Here is a 15969-nt window from a genome sequence, read left to right as displayed (position 1 = left end):
ATGCTTCCATTTGGTTCTCACAAAACCCTACGAATCAAGTGCTTTGAATGATATTTTACAATGAGGAAACAGGTTGAGAGAGGTTAAGTACTTACCCAAGGTCACACAGATATAACATGTCACAGGAAGGAGTCCAATTCTAGGCTTTCTGATACCAACTGATTTCAACATCCTAACAACAGCATTAATTAGCACTTTCCAATATGCAGAGGATTTTTCTTTCAACTGTCCTTTGATTGATCTAGAAGAATTGATACTTAATTTATTATTGAGTCAAGGAAACAAGACTCCATTAAATAACAGAGATGGAAGTAAATTCATAGTTTTATTGTTCTTTCAAGCTCCTTTTTATCATACCATTTGTCCTCCTTGAAATATTAAAATGCCAAATGACTCCTAGATGAATGTGACAGATCATATGCACACAGGAATCTGTAATCTCTTCATAAGAAAAAAGAATATTCTTTGCCAAGGATAGGGTAGATATGGTACATCTTTGGTTCAGAGAGGAGGTTATGTTTTAAAATCTGTGCCTGAGAAAGGAGTTCATGATTGCTACAGAGACAGAAAGATACTTGTTGATTCTATATCATGTATCTATAGCATGAGTCTGAGTAACTAGGAGAAGTGCATAGGATTTTGGCCAACTCTACATGTGCCAAAAGAATTATAAGCCTTCAAGAAATCCAGAGATTCTAAGAGAATACTTATTTGTGTATGTTTGTGAAAATATATGTGTGTGTATATGGGAGAATGGATGTGGGAAAATGTGGAGTGAGAAGGCAAGTGTCAATATATGACTGAGGAAAGGATCCTCAATAATTCCTGGAGGGGAGCCCAGGGTAGAGTTTTCTATCTACTGAGGCACTGTACTAACGAACTCATTTCTTGATTTCTATGAATCTACAGATAGTGATAGAAGAAAATGGATTTTATTGTGTTGATTTGATACCCAATATATTTGAAGGAACAGTAAACTGAATTATCGGTAAATGTAGGAATAGTTCCTATTTTCCTCCCTAGTAATTCTATCATAAACAATATAAATACAATATTAATATATCCATTGGACTCTAGCAAAAATCCTACTAACTGACAAAAAGAGAAATATGCCTGTGATTGCCACAGAACAATCTACTCCCTTTACCTTTATAGAGATGTATGATGGAGGCATCCTTGAATTCTTGGGGAATAACCTCTTCATGCCATATTACCTTGGAAATTTTCAGTCAAATTTTGGATGAGTAATGTCCCCCCACCATGCAGATTCAGCTGGAATACAATCAGCACCAGGTGATTTGCCACTTGAAAGGGGCCTAATGGCATTCAAAACTTCTTCAGTTGGAACTTCAGTTAGGATCTGATTGACTTGAACTTAAGATAAATTGATGATGGTCTGTGAAGATCACTATGGAAATGTTCAGTTCCTCTCTCCAGAATCATGTCTATATTGTTGATCAGTGTTGGGCAATTAACACTGAGCAGTTGAGATGCACCAAAAGTCTTCAGCTCATAATTAGCCTTCAGGGCATGAAAACCCCTTTGGTTGTTACTATCTTCATAATCTTGAATCACATCTTCCTTCTTATTGAGCCACATATTCTGCATCTTACAGATGTTTCAGCCAAAGTACAACAAAACTGTGCATATTCTCTGATCCAGTAATGCCACTACTAGGACTAAATCACTAAAATATCATCAAAAATGGAAATGGAAATACATAAAAACCATCCCGACAAAGCAAAAGCCTAACCAAAAGAAACCAACAAATGAATAAATTTACCAAAAACTTGCAGAATCTCAATGAACACTATGTTCACTTTTTTTACAAAAAAATTTTCTTGTTTGAAAGGTTGTGAGAATATTCAAATGTTAATACATTGTTGGTGGGGTTATGAACTGATCCAACCATTCTGTAGAGAAATGTGGAGCTATGCCAAAATATCAATACAACTGATCATACTAGGACTATATCCAGAGGAAATCATAAAATATTGGGAAAATTCCCCCAGGTTCCAAAATATTCATAGCAGCTCTTTTTATAATGTCAAAGAGTTGGAAATTGAGGGGTTGTCAATCAATTGAAAAATGGTTGAACATGTTATAGTATTTGAATACTATGGAATACTATAAGAAACCGTAAATGAATGGACTCTAGAGAAGCATGGAATGAATTATAAGATCTGATGCTCATTGAAGAGAGCAGAACCAAGAAAACATTGTACATATTAGGAACAATATGATGTATTGATGTATGGATGCAGCTGCTCTTAGCAGTTCAGAGAGCTAGGTCAACCATATCAGATCAGCTATGGATAAGGATATCCCCATACAGAGGAAGAAAAGAAAAACAAAAATTAAAAAACCCTTCAGAATCTGTTGAACACTACATTTAATTTTTTTTTAGGTTTTTGCAAGGCACTGGGGTTAAGTGGCTTGCCCAAGGCCACATAGCTAGGTAATTATTAAGTGTCTGAGGCCAGATTTGAATTCAGGCACTCCTGACCCCAGGGTCAGTGCTCTATCCACTGCATCACCTAGCCACCCCTACATTAACTTTTTAAAAAATTTCTCTTATATTTTTATCTCCCTTAATGCTAATTCCTCAAGCTGATCATGAGTAATCTATAAGTGTTTTTAACACTAATGTGTATGTACACTATTTCTTAACTATTCCTGGCTCAAAAGAGGGCGTTCGGGGGGTGGTGGTGGAAAGTAATTATGTAACTTTAAAATATGCACATGTATATTGAAGAATATTGGAACTTTTTCATAAGATGTTTCTGGAAAAATAAAATATCAATTTCAAAATGTACTAGAGATAAAAAGAAGAATGAAAAAGTAAGGGAGAAGAATTAATTATTTGTTTTGATTTTTTTCAAGAACTATTCAACTTATTTCAGAACACAAGTGAACTGATGGTGAATAGTTTTGTGGCCCAATTAGAAATGAAATTTTTGATATTAAAGTCAGCAAGAAAGGAAAAACAAGAAAAGGAATAGCCAATTTGATTCAGACATTTTCTATCAATCTTCTTGGGATAAGCAGTGTGCAAGTTATAAGGAAGATTGTTTTCTCATAATTCAGTTTTGTTGTGAAGTAATAAAGGATGAAACATTTGAAAAGGAAAACACATAACAATAATTTGGGCAAATTCTTAATCAGGAACAACTAGTAGAGAATGTCATGATTGGGGAACAAGAAAGTGAGGAGGATTTTCTTAATATCTCATAGTTTCATAGTCCAGTTGGTTCACCACTTAAATCAACACAGGCCACATTAACAGTTCTGCTATGGAAACTTCTCCCTTGATTCTCCATAAAACTTACAGCTACATTCTGAAGATCTGAACAAAAATACCCAGGAGAAAATACTAGTTAAATTCATGAAATGTGTTTTATACTTTTTATTTCTAGCATGTCATGTTTTACTTGAATCACATTATGTCATTTTAGGCTGGATTCCATTAGTTTTTGCAATTTAAAATCCACAGTAACTATCTATACATGAAATATTTTCCACTTTAAACAGGCATTTTACTTGCACACTAAAATAAAAAAAATAGAAGGAAAATAAAGCAATGCAAGAGGAGAAAACCAAAATGCAATAAGACAATCAAAACATTCCCTCAGTAGAATTGCTCTCTATTTTACTTAGGGGGAGGGGAAATTGTGCTTTGAAATTTACACAATGACACTATAAATACCTATTTTTTTTCCTAAAATATTTTTATCCATGAATATTTTCAAGGTTTTTTAGACTGTACTTCAAAACACATGATACCAGCAGCAACTGAAAATGAATGCTGAATTAGGTATGCATGTGTTATCCATCTGAAAGCAGCAGAAGCATGTGGCAAAATATGGACCATTCATAGTGCTTCACAATTTGCAATTTTTATTTGGTCTGTGTTATTATAGTAATTTCTTAATAAGAACAATTGACAATATACATGTGTCCTGGTAGGCATTATTAATGAAGAGAAGTATTAAAATATCATATTTTATTTATTTTAGCAAATTAATAAGTTTTCTATATTTCATTATAGTTAGCTTAGTTTTTAACAAATATTTATTTGGAAATAAAGTCCTCCCCTCATTTGCATGATGGGTTTATGTTTCACTAGCTGAATGTTGTAATGTCAGCTTGTTCTGAATCTGTCCACATACTCAATTTCTATAATTTACATTAAGAATGATAATTTGTGTTTTGGAGGTGTTCCATCAGCCTACAAAGCAAAAATTAGGAATTCCTTTATTATAAAATGATCATAGGAGTCTCATGTTTTGTTTAAGTTGTTATATTAGACTTTTGTGTATCAAAATTGAGGTACATCATTATTGTGGGCTAAAAGTTGTGTCAGGAAGCACATATTTTGCTTTTATTGTATCTTTTAAATTAATGATCTATTTTCCATCACAAAGCAAGCATGAATAAAATTAGGTCAAATGTAACATGTGACATCTCAGTTTCATGAAAATTAATACCTATTTTTTTAACACTATCTCTATATTTGGTTGATCTGTTTAATGAAAAGGATTAATGAACATGGCTGTCATAAAAAAAGAGAGGATATACAATGAATGCAGAAAAACTTAAGAACAGGAAAATCTTACTGGGTGCAAAAGTTACTGGAGAGAGAGACAATAAGAATGTCAAACATTATACATCACAAAATTCTTAGTGGAGAGAAACTTTCTTAGTGTAATCAATGTGGAAAATTCTTTAGGGTCAGGGTCCATCTTACTAAAGGTAAGATAATTCAACCTGGATAAAAACTCAATTCAATGAATGTGAAAAAGACTTCTTTCTCAGAATGCTTTTATTGGGGGTGGGGGAAGAATTATTTCAATATATTGAATAGGGGAACTTTTCAAAAAAAGAAATCTTGATGAACTTTAAATAACTGAAGTCTAGAATTAAAAATGAGAAAACACTTAGAAATATTAAGTTAATTTATTTTTCAGGAATTGAGGGACAGGGAACCAAAATGACTTGCTTACAATAGCACATGGTATAATTAGAAGATAGGAAATGAAATCTCCATTACACACTTAGAATATCTCTATAGAATAGAAATCATTAAATTTACAGAATGTGAGGAAGCCTTCAACTTCAGTTCCTAATTTTCATTCACCTCTGAAAAAATATGGGAGACAAGTTCAATTACTTTAATTTCCATGTGAACATATTATGATAATAGTAAAATTTTTTCATCTATCATTGATTTCATCCTGGAAATTAATTGTAAGATTGTGATAGAATTAGAAAAGATTTAAATAAAATTTTTAAGTTAAATACAAGAGTCAAGATAATGATTTTCTTTTTTGTTTGGCTTTATTGTTTGTTAATATTAGAGGTAAAATTTACCATGTTCAATTAAGTTTCTTTTATTCTATAATACATGTTCATTTCCAGTATGGATGACTCAGTTTTAGAAATACAAAACATCATCTAGGTATTTAATAAATGATAGTTAAATTGTATTGGGTTCCAGTATTCCTTTTTAAGAAGACAAAAATCTCATTTATGTTACCAAATAATAAGTTAATTAATTCAGACAGGGACTTTAACGATCCAAAGCAATTTCTCAAAACGTCCTCAGCTCACACCAAATCTCTAATTTATTAGAGTAGCAGATATTCTCATTTTCAAAGAAAGAGTTGAAACATAAATGTTGCAACTACTTAATTTATTATCACCATAGAAAACATCTTAGCCAAATATAACAATTACAAAGGAGATTATTCTTGATCCGTTGATTTGAAAAGAAAGTAACTATTGAGAAATGTATTTGATTTTATGTCATTTGTATTTGTAATTCTTACAAAATAAATTCCAACAGATCCAATGATAAGTACATTTTTAGTGAAAGTGAAAAAGAACTTTCTTTGTTCCATTCTATAATAGTAGAGAACGTCTAGTTATAAGACGTCGTAAATTATATTAGTACTTTGAAAAGGCAGTTCTTTTTTATTATCAAGTTCCTTCAATTGTTCAACAACAGAGACCTTGAAATTATTCTTTCAATCTTTCAGCTCATTTTATTCAAATTTGTCCCCTTAGTAATAGACTAGATGATAGAAAGGTAGTGGACATTTTCATTGAATTTAGTCACTCCTGATTAGTTTTTGCACTGAAATTTATCCTACATTTCTTTCTTTTTTTGTTGGTGCCTTTATTTTCTCTGAAATATAGGACACAAACATAAGATAATTATAATTTTTCCCATTTGATTTTATTCAGAAATTTTGGTTCAGAAATCCTGACCTTTCTTAGCAAAGCAAGAAGTCTCCATGTGTTACAATCATCTCTTTGTGAAATAATTCAAACACTTTTCTCAGTGAAAAGTTATTTTTCAGTCATATTTCATAGAAGGATTGGTAATGAACTATTTTTAGGCTCTCAAGGTTCTGAGTTGCCAAGGGTCACACAGTTATTAAGTGACTGAAAAAAAATTTGAACTCACATCCTATTGACTCCAGTGTTCAGTCTAATCCTCTCCCTCCCAACACCCCAAGTATTGAAACTTAACTCCCTATAACTCCATGCTTTTTTAATGTTTCCAATTTGGATATAAAAAGTGAAAATCATTGCTTCAATTCAACCCCAAAATGTCTATGTGGAAATATCACTACTCTTTCTCTATATAATAAACTGTAGAATGATCTGTTCATTTTATCTTCTCTACTTTCAGAGTAGTACTTTCCCTTATGTTCAATTTCTCTTTGAGATTTCATAACCTCATCCATGTCTGTATGTTTTTGATTTTCCAAATTTTGTGAGATAAAATGGCAAATGGAAAAAGTAGTAGATTTGAATCAGAAAACTTATGAAATACAGGTTAGATGAGATAATTTAAGTTTTACCCTGATTCTCTGCAGTCTCTTAATTCATTCTTGGAAAAACTTTTTTGCATTTAAATACTAAAAGAGGACATTTTCAAAAGAAAAGCAGATGTTATTGCTCAGTCATTTTCTTCATGTATGATTTTTTTTTATCCCATTAGGATTTTCTTCACAAAGAAACAAGAGTGGTTTGTCATTCACAGGTTGTATACAATGTTGATCATTTTTCTATTTTACATAAAAATAAAAATTTAACTTGATACTGAAAAAAAGTCTAGAAAGACACCTAATTGACTTTCAGGAGCAACCCGCAGAAGCCTAAAGTAGACATAAATTCAGTCTTGCTCTAAGGATCCAGAAAAGTCTGTGTGAATTTGAAGTGGAAAGAAGACCCTCTGATTTATCTCTGGCCTAGAATTCTTATTTCTATATCATAAGCAGTGCTACCAAATACATTAGGATAATTGATGATATCATTTTGAATTTTTAAATATGCTTCAAAATGATAATAATGGAAATAATATGATAATACTATTGACAACTATAGGATTTTCTTTCTTTTTTTTGCAATACAATTGGGTTAGTGACTTGCCCAGGGTAAACAGCTAGGTAGTTATTAAGAATATGATCTCTGATTTGAACTTACATCCTCCTGACTACAGGGCTGGTGTTCTATCCACTGCACCACCTAGCTGCCCATAACCCTAGGGACTTTCTTTTCATTTAGTTCAGTGATTCATCTGTAACTATCAAGATAAAAAGAACAACTCATAATCCTACAATCCCACAAGCAAAATTATAGCTTGATGAGATTTTTTTCCTTTTTGTACAAATTAGGTACAGAAATTTACATTAGAATGAGAATTTATGCTATATTATTTAGCATAAGCTTTCTACTTATTACAAATGTCATAGCCTCTTTTATCTGCTTATTCCGAAGACTGTATATAATGGGGTTCAAAAGGGGAGGTATTATGGAATAGAATATTGAAAAGATTATGTCTTTAATGGATCCAGATTCTGAAGTTGGTTGTAAATGTACAAAGCCAATTGAAAAAAGGAACAAAGAAACCACAATAATGTAGGGCAGACAAGTAGAAAATGCTTTTCTTTGGTCATCTTTTTTTAAGGTTTTTGCAAGGCAAATGGGGTTAAGGGGCTTGCCCAAGGTCACACAGCTAGGTTATTATTAAGTATCTGAGACAGGATTTGAACCTAGGTGCTCCTGACCCCAGGGTCAATGCTTTATCCGCTGCGCCACCTAGCTGCCCCCTTAAGTCATCTTTTACTGGAAATTTGAGCACAGTGGAAAATATCCTACCATAAGATGCAATGATGATGGCAAAGCAGCCAGCCTCTATCAACAGGGCAGAGGCAAATAAGGACAACATGGTGCTGAATGTCTCTGAGCAAGAGATCTTGAGGAGAGAGGGGATATTACAGAAAAATTGATGGATCACATTGGATTGGCAGAAAGAGAATTGAAATGTGTATCCAGCATGGAAACCTGAATACAAAAGGTCAGTGAAAAAGCATGTGAAGGTCATCTTCAAGCAGATACTCGGGCGCATGATCACTGTGTAATGAAGTGGGTGGCAGATGGCAACATAGTGATCACAGGCCATGACGGTGAGCAAAGTTAATCCAAAATATGCCAGGAAAATGAGAAGAAATATTTGTATTGCACATCCAGAGACTGAAATAACCCTGTTGTTCACTAGGGAGTTAATGGATGCTAGGGGAGCTGTGACTGATATGCAGCAGGCATCAACAATGGATAAATTCCTAAGGAAAACGTACATGGGACTGTGGAGTCTCCTGTCAAAAGTGCTGATGATGACAATGAGGATATTCCCCATCAAACCTGCTGAGTAAAGGAGAAAGCAAAGCAAAAAAAAAATAAAATAAAATCTGCAGTTCTTGACTGTCAGAAAACCCCAGAAGAAGAAATTCAGTCACGATGGTGGTAAAGTTAGACATTTTCAGATTCAGAAACTGACCTAGGGAGTGAAATTAAATGGTCCATAAGTCAGGGATTTTAAAGGCTACACAGTGGGGAAAGATGAAAAGTCATTATTCCACCTTCATCACTATTGCATAAGATATGGAATGTGTCTTTTCCTGGCTATGTAATTCTGGTCACTTCAGTTACCTATCAAAGAAAACTCTCAAAAATTTTATGAGAATTATAGACTTTCACTAGTAAATTATATTTCTATATCTGGGAATTGTATCTATTAAAGTCATAGATGATTAAAGGTTATAATGTATTGATTATGGGTTAATGATTGGATCAGTACAGATAATCTGAGAACAGAACCACCAATGAAATTGATGATCTTTAAGTATTAAATGCCTATCATTTTATTCCTTTCCCATGGATATTTTATCATTATGAATATCCATAAACAACATATAAGAGAAAATCAGAAATTTGAAAAATATTGCTTCAAAGCCACTTTTTTTATTTTTGCTACTGTATTGATAGAAAATAAATATTTCTTTCTTCCTTCACTGCCCTCTATTTACTTTCCTAATGACTGAAATTTGCAAGTGAGTTGTGGAGATGCATACAACAACATATTTACCCCATAAAGGTATAGGATGAGGGTGAAGTCTGTTAACATGGCCTGTCATTCTCTTTAATTCTCAGAATATCTCTCTGTATCTAACTTTTGCCATAGCTCATTGCTAGTTCTGCTGATCTTGTTACTTTAATTTTCTTCCCTTCAGACTCATATGGCAACCAAAATTAGTGACCTATCTCTCCCTACTCTCTCCTGTGGAATGGCATTCAATGGAGAAAATTGTCCTGTTAAAAGACAAGAAAAGGAAAAGGAAGGAAGGAAGGAAGGAAAGAAGGAAGGAAGGAAGGAAGGAAGGAAGGAAGGAAGGAAGGAAGGAAGGAAGGAAGGAAAAGTGTGAAGAAAGGAAGAAAGAGTGAGAAAAAAAGAGGAGAAAAAGAGCAAGAAATAAAGGAGGAAGGGGGAAGGAAAGAAGAAAGAAAGATAGAAGGGAAAGAAGGAAAAAAGGGGAGGGAGGAAGGTATGAAGAAGGAAAGAAAGGAGAAAGAAAGATGGAAGGAAGAAAGGAAAAAAGGTAGGAATGAAGGCTAGAAGGAAGAAAGGAAGGAAGAAAGGAAGAAAGAAAGTGAGAAGAAAGATAGAAGAGAGTGAAAGAATGAAAGGAGGAAATGGGGAAGGAAGGAAGAAAGAAAGGTGGGAAGGACAGAAGGAATGAAGGAAGGATGAGAAGAAAGGAAGAAAGAGTAAGAAGAAGGAGGAGAGAAAAAGAAAGAAATAAAAGAGGGAAGGGGCAAGCAAGGATGAAAGAAAGGAGGAAAGGAAGGAAGGAAAGAAGGGAGGGAGGGAGGGAGGAAGGAAGAAGGAAACAGAAACAAAGAAAGGAAAATTGCAAGGAAGGAAGGTAGGTAAGGAAGTAAAGAAGGATGAAAGAAAGGAAGAAAGAAAGAGGGAAAGGAAGAAAGGAAGTGTGAAGACAGAGAAGAGAGAGAAAGAAAGAAAGGAAAAAGGAGGAAGAAAGAAATAGGAGGAAAGGACATAAGGAAAGGAATAGATGGAGAAAGGGAGGATGGAAAGAAAGGAAGAAAGATGGAAAGAAGAAAGGAAGAAAGGTAAAAAGATGGAAGGAAGAAAGATGGAAGAAAGGAAGGAAGGCTGGAATGACGGAGGTAAAAGGAAAAAAGGAAGAAGGGGAAAAAGGAGGAAATAAAGGAGCAAAGGAAGGAGGAAAATGAGAAGAAAGAGAAAGAGAAAGAAAGAAAAAAGGCAAGGGCGAAGAAAGGAGGGAAGGAAGAAAGGAAAGAAGGGAAGAAGGAAGGAGGAAAGATGGAAAGGTGAGAAGAGAAAACAAAAAGGAATAATGAGCATTCCATTTAATCTCATTGTATCTTGCCTTAACAAGAAAACAGGTCTTCTTGCTATCAGTTTCCCCAGTCTGAATTTCACAAAGATTTGCTGAATTCTTTTTAGCTTGGCAAAGGTCTCCAGAAAATGCGCAATTCAGGCTGAATTGGGAGAAAATTTTAAAGATTCCATTGTTATCTGACCGTCATAATTCTATTGCCCTCTATTAGGAAGCATATTTCCCCTCAGTTTTCCCTATTATATTTGTAGTTGAAGTTGCCAGTTTGTTTGAGAGGTTGGCTCTATAGACCAATTTCATACTTGGTAGCATTTCCTGAGGGATATTGTCCCTGATCTTCAGTCAAATACAGAGAATTAGATATCAGTAGTGTTGTAATTTTCTATGGATAGTAAAAATAAAATGCCAGTTCGTCCACTCAGAAGGACTGGGTTGTAGTTCAAAAAATAGTAATTAATATGCATCTGTATGAATACATATTATGACTATATGATTCATTATCTCTCAGGTTCCCTCAAAAGGATCAAATAAGCCCTTTTCATGCATTCCTCAAAGGGCAGAAAAGGAAAAATTCAAGTTTTCCTGAGAAGTGATTTGCTTTACAAACTCAGTTGATACAGATATACTTTAGCAGTGGTTATGGATTTGACTGTCATAAAGGAAAGAGAGTTTCAAAAATTTTGTGTAAAATGTTTCAAAATACATCTTACTTTGTTCATTACAGTCCCAAAGAATCCCTTATCACATTTTTTCCCTTGCTTTACAAGAAACAAACACGTTAAGGAAACTTCCCAATAAAGTAATGATATCTGACAAATGAGAAAAATTGAAAATCACAGATACCTAACCTACAAAGAGAAAAGTGGTGTGTTCCACCTTTTCCATTTGTTTCTTTTGTCCCTTGATTTTGTTTTGTATTTGCCATTTGATCTTAAAGTAAATCAATATTTTCATGATTTGTTTGACTATTTCCATCACACCAAAATCAACATGCCAATATTCTATATTTAAACTCCCTCTAATTAACAGGAACATGGCACAGTGGAGAGAGCACTGAACCAACATTCAGGAAATCCTGAGTTCAAATTGACTAGGTCTGTGACCTTGGGCAAGCCATTTACCAATGATTCTCTCACATAAAGAGAAATCTCCAGTTGTGCTTATCCATATTTAATCATTGGACACAGATGACTCTATATTTTTTATTTGATATTGCATTTTATTTTTTTCCAGTTGCATGTTATGAAAGTTTTCAATATTCATTAACATGCATATGCATATTTTTAAGTTACATAACTTACTTCCACCCTCCCTTCCCAATCCTCTGTCCTCAGCAGCAAATAGATGAACATTATACACATACACATTTGTGTTTAACCTATTTACAAATTAGTCATTTTCTATTTGAGGAATTAGGATTAAGTGAATAGAAAGAAAACCCAGAGATAGGAAAGAAATACATAAGAGAAATTTTTAAAAAGTGAATGTAATGTTCATTCAGATTCTATAGGGTTTTTTGTTTTGTTTTGTTTTTCTTCTACTGCATAGGGATAGCATTGTCCATTGCTAGTCACTTAGAGTTGTTCTAGTTCTCACAACTGTTGAGTAGAGCTACAACCATCAAGGCTGATCAACTCACAATGTTGTTGGTAAGGTTTACAATGATCTCTTGGTTCTGGTCCCTTCCTTCAGCATCAGATGCTGTAGTTCATTACATGCTTCTCTGGAGTCAGAATATCTATGGTTTCTTAAAGTATTCCATAGTATTCATATACCATAACTTTTTCAGCCATTTCCCTGTAGATGGGCATCATCAATTTTCAATTCTTTGCCACTTCAAAAAGAGTAGATATGAATATTTTGGAACATGCGAGACTTTTCTTATTTTTTATGATTTCTTTTTGGATATAGGCCTAGTATTGATATTGCTGGACCAGAGGGGTCTGATTAGGTTTATTGATATTTGGGTATGGCTGCATATTGTTTTCCAGAATGTTCACAACCCCACCATCAATACATTCATGTACCAATCCTCCCACAACCTCTCTAAAACATTGATCATTTATCCTTTTTGCCATCTTAGTCAGTCTGATATGTGTGAGGTGGAAGTTCATGGTTGTTTTAATTTTCATTTCTCTAGTTAATGATTTTAAGCATTTATCAATTGGGGAATGACTTGTAACTTTATAAATTTGATTCATTGATCTATAAGTTTTAGAAATGAGACCATTATCAGAACTCCTACTTGTGAAGATTGTTTCCCAACTTTCTGTTTTCCTTCTAATTTGAGCAGCATTAGTTTTATTAGAGGAAATACTTCTAAAGTTAATATAGTAAAACTCATCCATTTGGTAATTTTATAATGTACTCTATTACTAGCTTGGTCATACATATATCCCTTTTCCTTAGATTAGAGTATTTTTGGTTTGTTAATTAGGGTGTGAGATATGTATCTATGGTGAATTTTTACCATACTCTTTTTCATTTTCCCCCAACAATTTTTGTCATAGTCTTATTTCAGAAACTAATGTCTTTGGTTTCTCAACATTAGATTACTGCAGTCATTGACTACTGTTTCTATTGAACCTATCCTAATCCATTGATCCACTCCTCTATTTTTTAACCCTTACGAGGAAGTTTTGAAGACTGCCATTTTATTGTATGGTTTTATATCGATAGAGCCAAGCCACTTAAATAGATAATTAATTTTATGCTTTCATCAGTTTCAATGATATTGGCCTTCTGTTGCTCCAAATTAATTTTGTTACTATTTTTTCCTAGTTTGATAAAATACTTATTTGGTAGTTTGTTTTGGTTTGGCACTGAATAAATAACTGAATTTAGGTAGAATTGTCATTTTTATTATATTAGTTCAAGCTAACTATGAGCAATTGACATTTTTCTAATTGTTTAGATCTGATTTTAACTGTGTGAGAAGTGCTTTGTAATTATATTCTTACAGTTTCTGACTTTGGCTTGGGAGGTAGAGTCCCAAGTATTTAATGCTGTCTGCAGTTACTTTCAATGGAATTTCTCTATCTCTTGCTTTTGGGCTTTGTTGTTCACCTGTAGAAATGTTGATGATTTATGTGAATTTAATTTATATCCTGTTACTTTGCTGAATTTTACTGTTTCAAGATGATTTTACACGATTTTCTGGGTTTATACCATCATATCATCTGCCCTGAATGAAAGTTTTGCATTTTCATTGTCAAATCTGATTCTTTTAAATTCTTTTTTCTTCTCTTATTGCTAAAGCTCACATTTTTAATATTTGATTGAATAGTAATGGTTAAATGGGCATTCTTATATCACCCCTGATCTTATAGGATATGTTCCTAGTTTATCTCCAATAAATATATTAGTTGATGGGTTAGGACACATGATGCTAATTATTATAAAGAAAACTCCATTTGATCCTATACTTTCTTCTTATTTTTGAAAGTAATAGACACTGTGTTTTGTTATAGATGTTTTCAGGATCTATTGATATAATAACACGATTTATGTCAGTTTTGTTATTGATATATTCAGTTATGCTGAGTGTTTTCTAACTATTGAAACAACCCGGCTCACCTGAAATAAATGTCTTTGCAACAATATTATTTAAGATTTTTGCATCGATGTTCATTAAAATGATTGGTCTGTAATTTTCTTTGTCTGTTTTGGTTCTTTCTTGTTTAGGTATCGGCATCATATTGTTGCTGTAAAAGGAATTTGGCAGAACTCATTCTTCATGGCTTCCTTTTGCCTCTTCAGTTAGTTTTTCCAAAGTGGGATTATTTAGATATTTTATTTCATCTTCTGTTATTCTGGAGGCACTATGTACTTTTAAAATATTCATCCATTTCACTTAGGTAAACAAAATTATTGGCATACAGAAGTAAATTGCAAAGTATCACTTGAACTTCCTCCCTTTTCATTTTTGGTACTGAAAATTTACTTATCTTTTATTTTCTTTTTTTTTTGCAACAGATTAAACAATGGTTAATCTATTTTATTATTTTTTCCATAAAACTAGCTCTTACTTTCATTTATTATGCCAGAGGTTTCCTTGTTTACTATTTTACTATTATCTCCCCTTAATTTTCCAAATTTATAATTTGATATTAAATTAGGGATCTTTTAATTATTCTTTGTCTAGCTCTTTTAGCTGAATAAGAAATTTGTTGATCATCTTTTATTCTATTTTTTAAAATTGTTATTTTTTTTCAAGGCAATGGAGTTAAGTGACTTGCCCAAGGGCACACAGTTAAGTAATTATTAAGTGTCTGAGGCCGGATTTGAACTCAGGTACTCCTGACTCCAGGGACAGTGCTCTATTCACTTCGTCACCTAGCTGCCCCCTCTGTTTTATTCATATAAGCATTTAGAGATATAATTTTTTCCTCTAAAAACTTCCTTGGCTAAAGTCCATAAATTTCGGTAGGATGTTTCATTGGTTTCATTTACTTGGATGGAATTATTATTTCTGTGATTTGTTGCTTGATACACTAGTTTTTTTTAAATTTTTAAATTTAAATTTCTAAATTTTTTTAAATTTTTTTTAAATTAAGCTATTTAAATTTTCAATTAATCATTGATTTATCTTCCCATGACCCTTTATTACATGTATTTATTATTTCTCTCTGTATTTGATTCTAAGGTTTTTATGCCCTAGTATAAGGTCAACTTTTGTATAATTGTCATAAATTGCAGGTAAAAAGGTATATTTCTTTTTATTCCCATTCACTTTTCAAATGAGATTTATCATATTTCATATTTCTAAGATTTTATTCACCTTCTTAATTTTCTTCTAATTTTGTGCTTAGATTTATGCAGTCCTGAGAGAGGGAGGCTGAGGTCTCCATTATTAAAGTTTTATTGTCTATGTCTCTTTGTAATTCACTCAGTTTTCCTCTAGGAAATTGTATGCTATACTACTAGATGTATACATGATTAATAATGATATAGCTTCATTGACAATGGTGCCAAGAAGATGTATTTTCCTTCCTTAGCCTTTTCAATGAAATCTGATTTTGGTTTTGCCTTATCTGAGATAAGGATTGCAACCACTGATTTTCTTACTTCAGTTGAAGAAAAATATATTTTTCCGCAGTCTTTTACCTTTTACCTCTGCTTCAAATGTGTTTCTTCTAAACAGCATATTGTAAAATTCTGGTTTATGATCCATTCTGCAATCTGTTTCCATTTTATGTTCAACCCATTCCCATTATTAAATAAAGACTACTAAGTG

General features: G+C 32.9%; 1 pseudogene; it reads right to left on the bottom strand.

The window, feature by feature from the left end:
• Positions 1-7713: 7713 nt before the first annotated feature.
• Positions 7714-8828, bottom strand: LOC141509545 (olfactory receptor 14C36-like; annotated as a pseudogene).
• Between the last annotated feature and the right edge of the window lie 7141 nt (positions 8829-15969).

The sequence above is a fragment of the Macrotis lagotis genome, chromosome 1, assembly GCF_037893015.1.
Source record: "Macrotis lagotis isolate mMagLag1 chromosome 1, bilby.v1.9.chrom.fasta, whole genome shotgun sequence".
Classification (NCBI taxonomy): Eukaryota; Metazoa; Chordata; class Mammalia; order Peramelemorphia; family Peramelidae; genus Macrotis; species Macrotis lagotis.
Note: the sequence above shows the minus strand (reverse complement) of the source record. Positions and strands in the feature narration are given on the sequence as shown.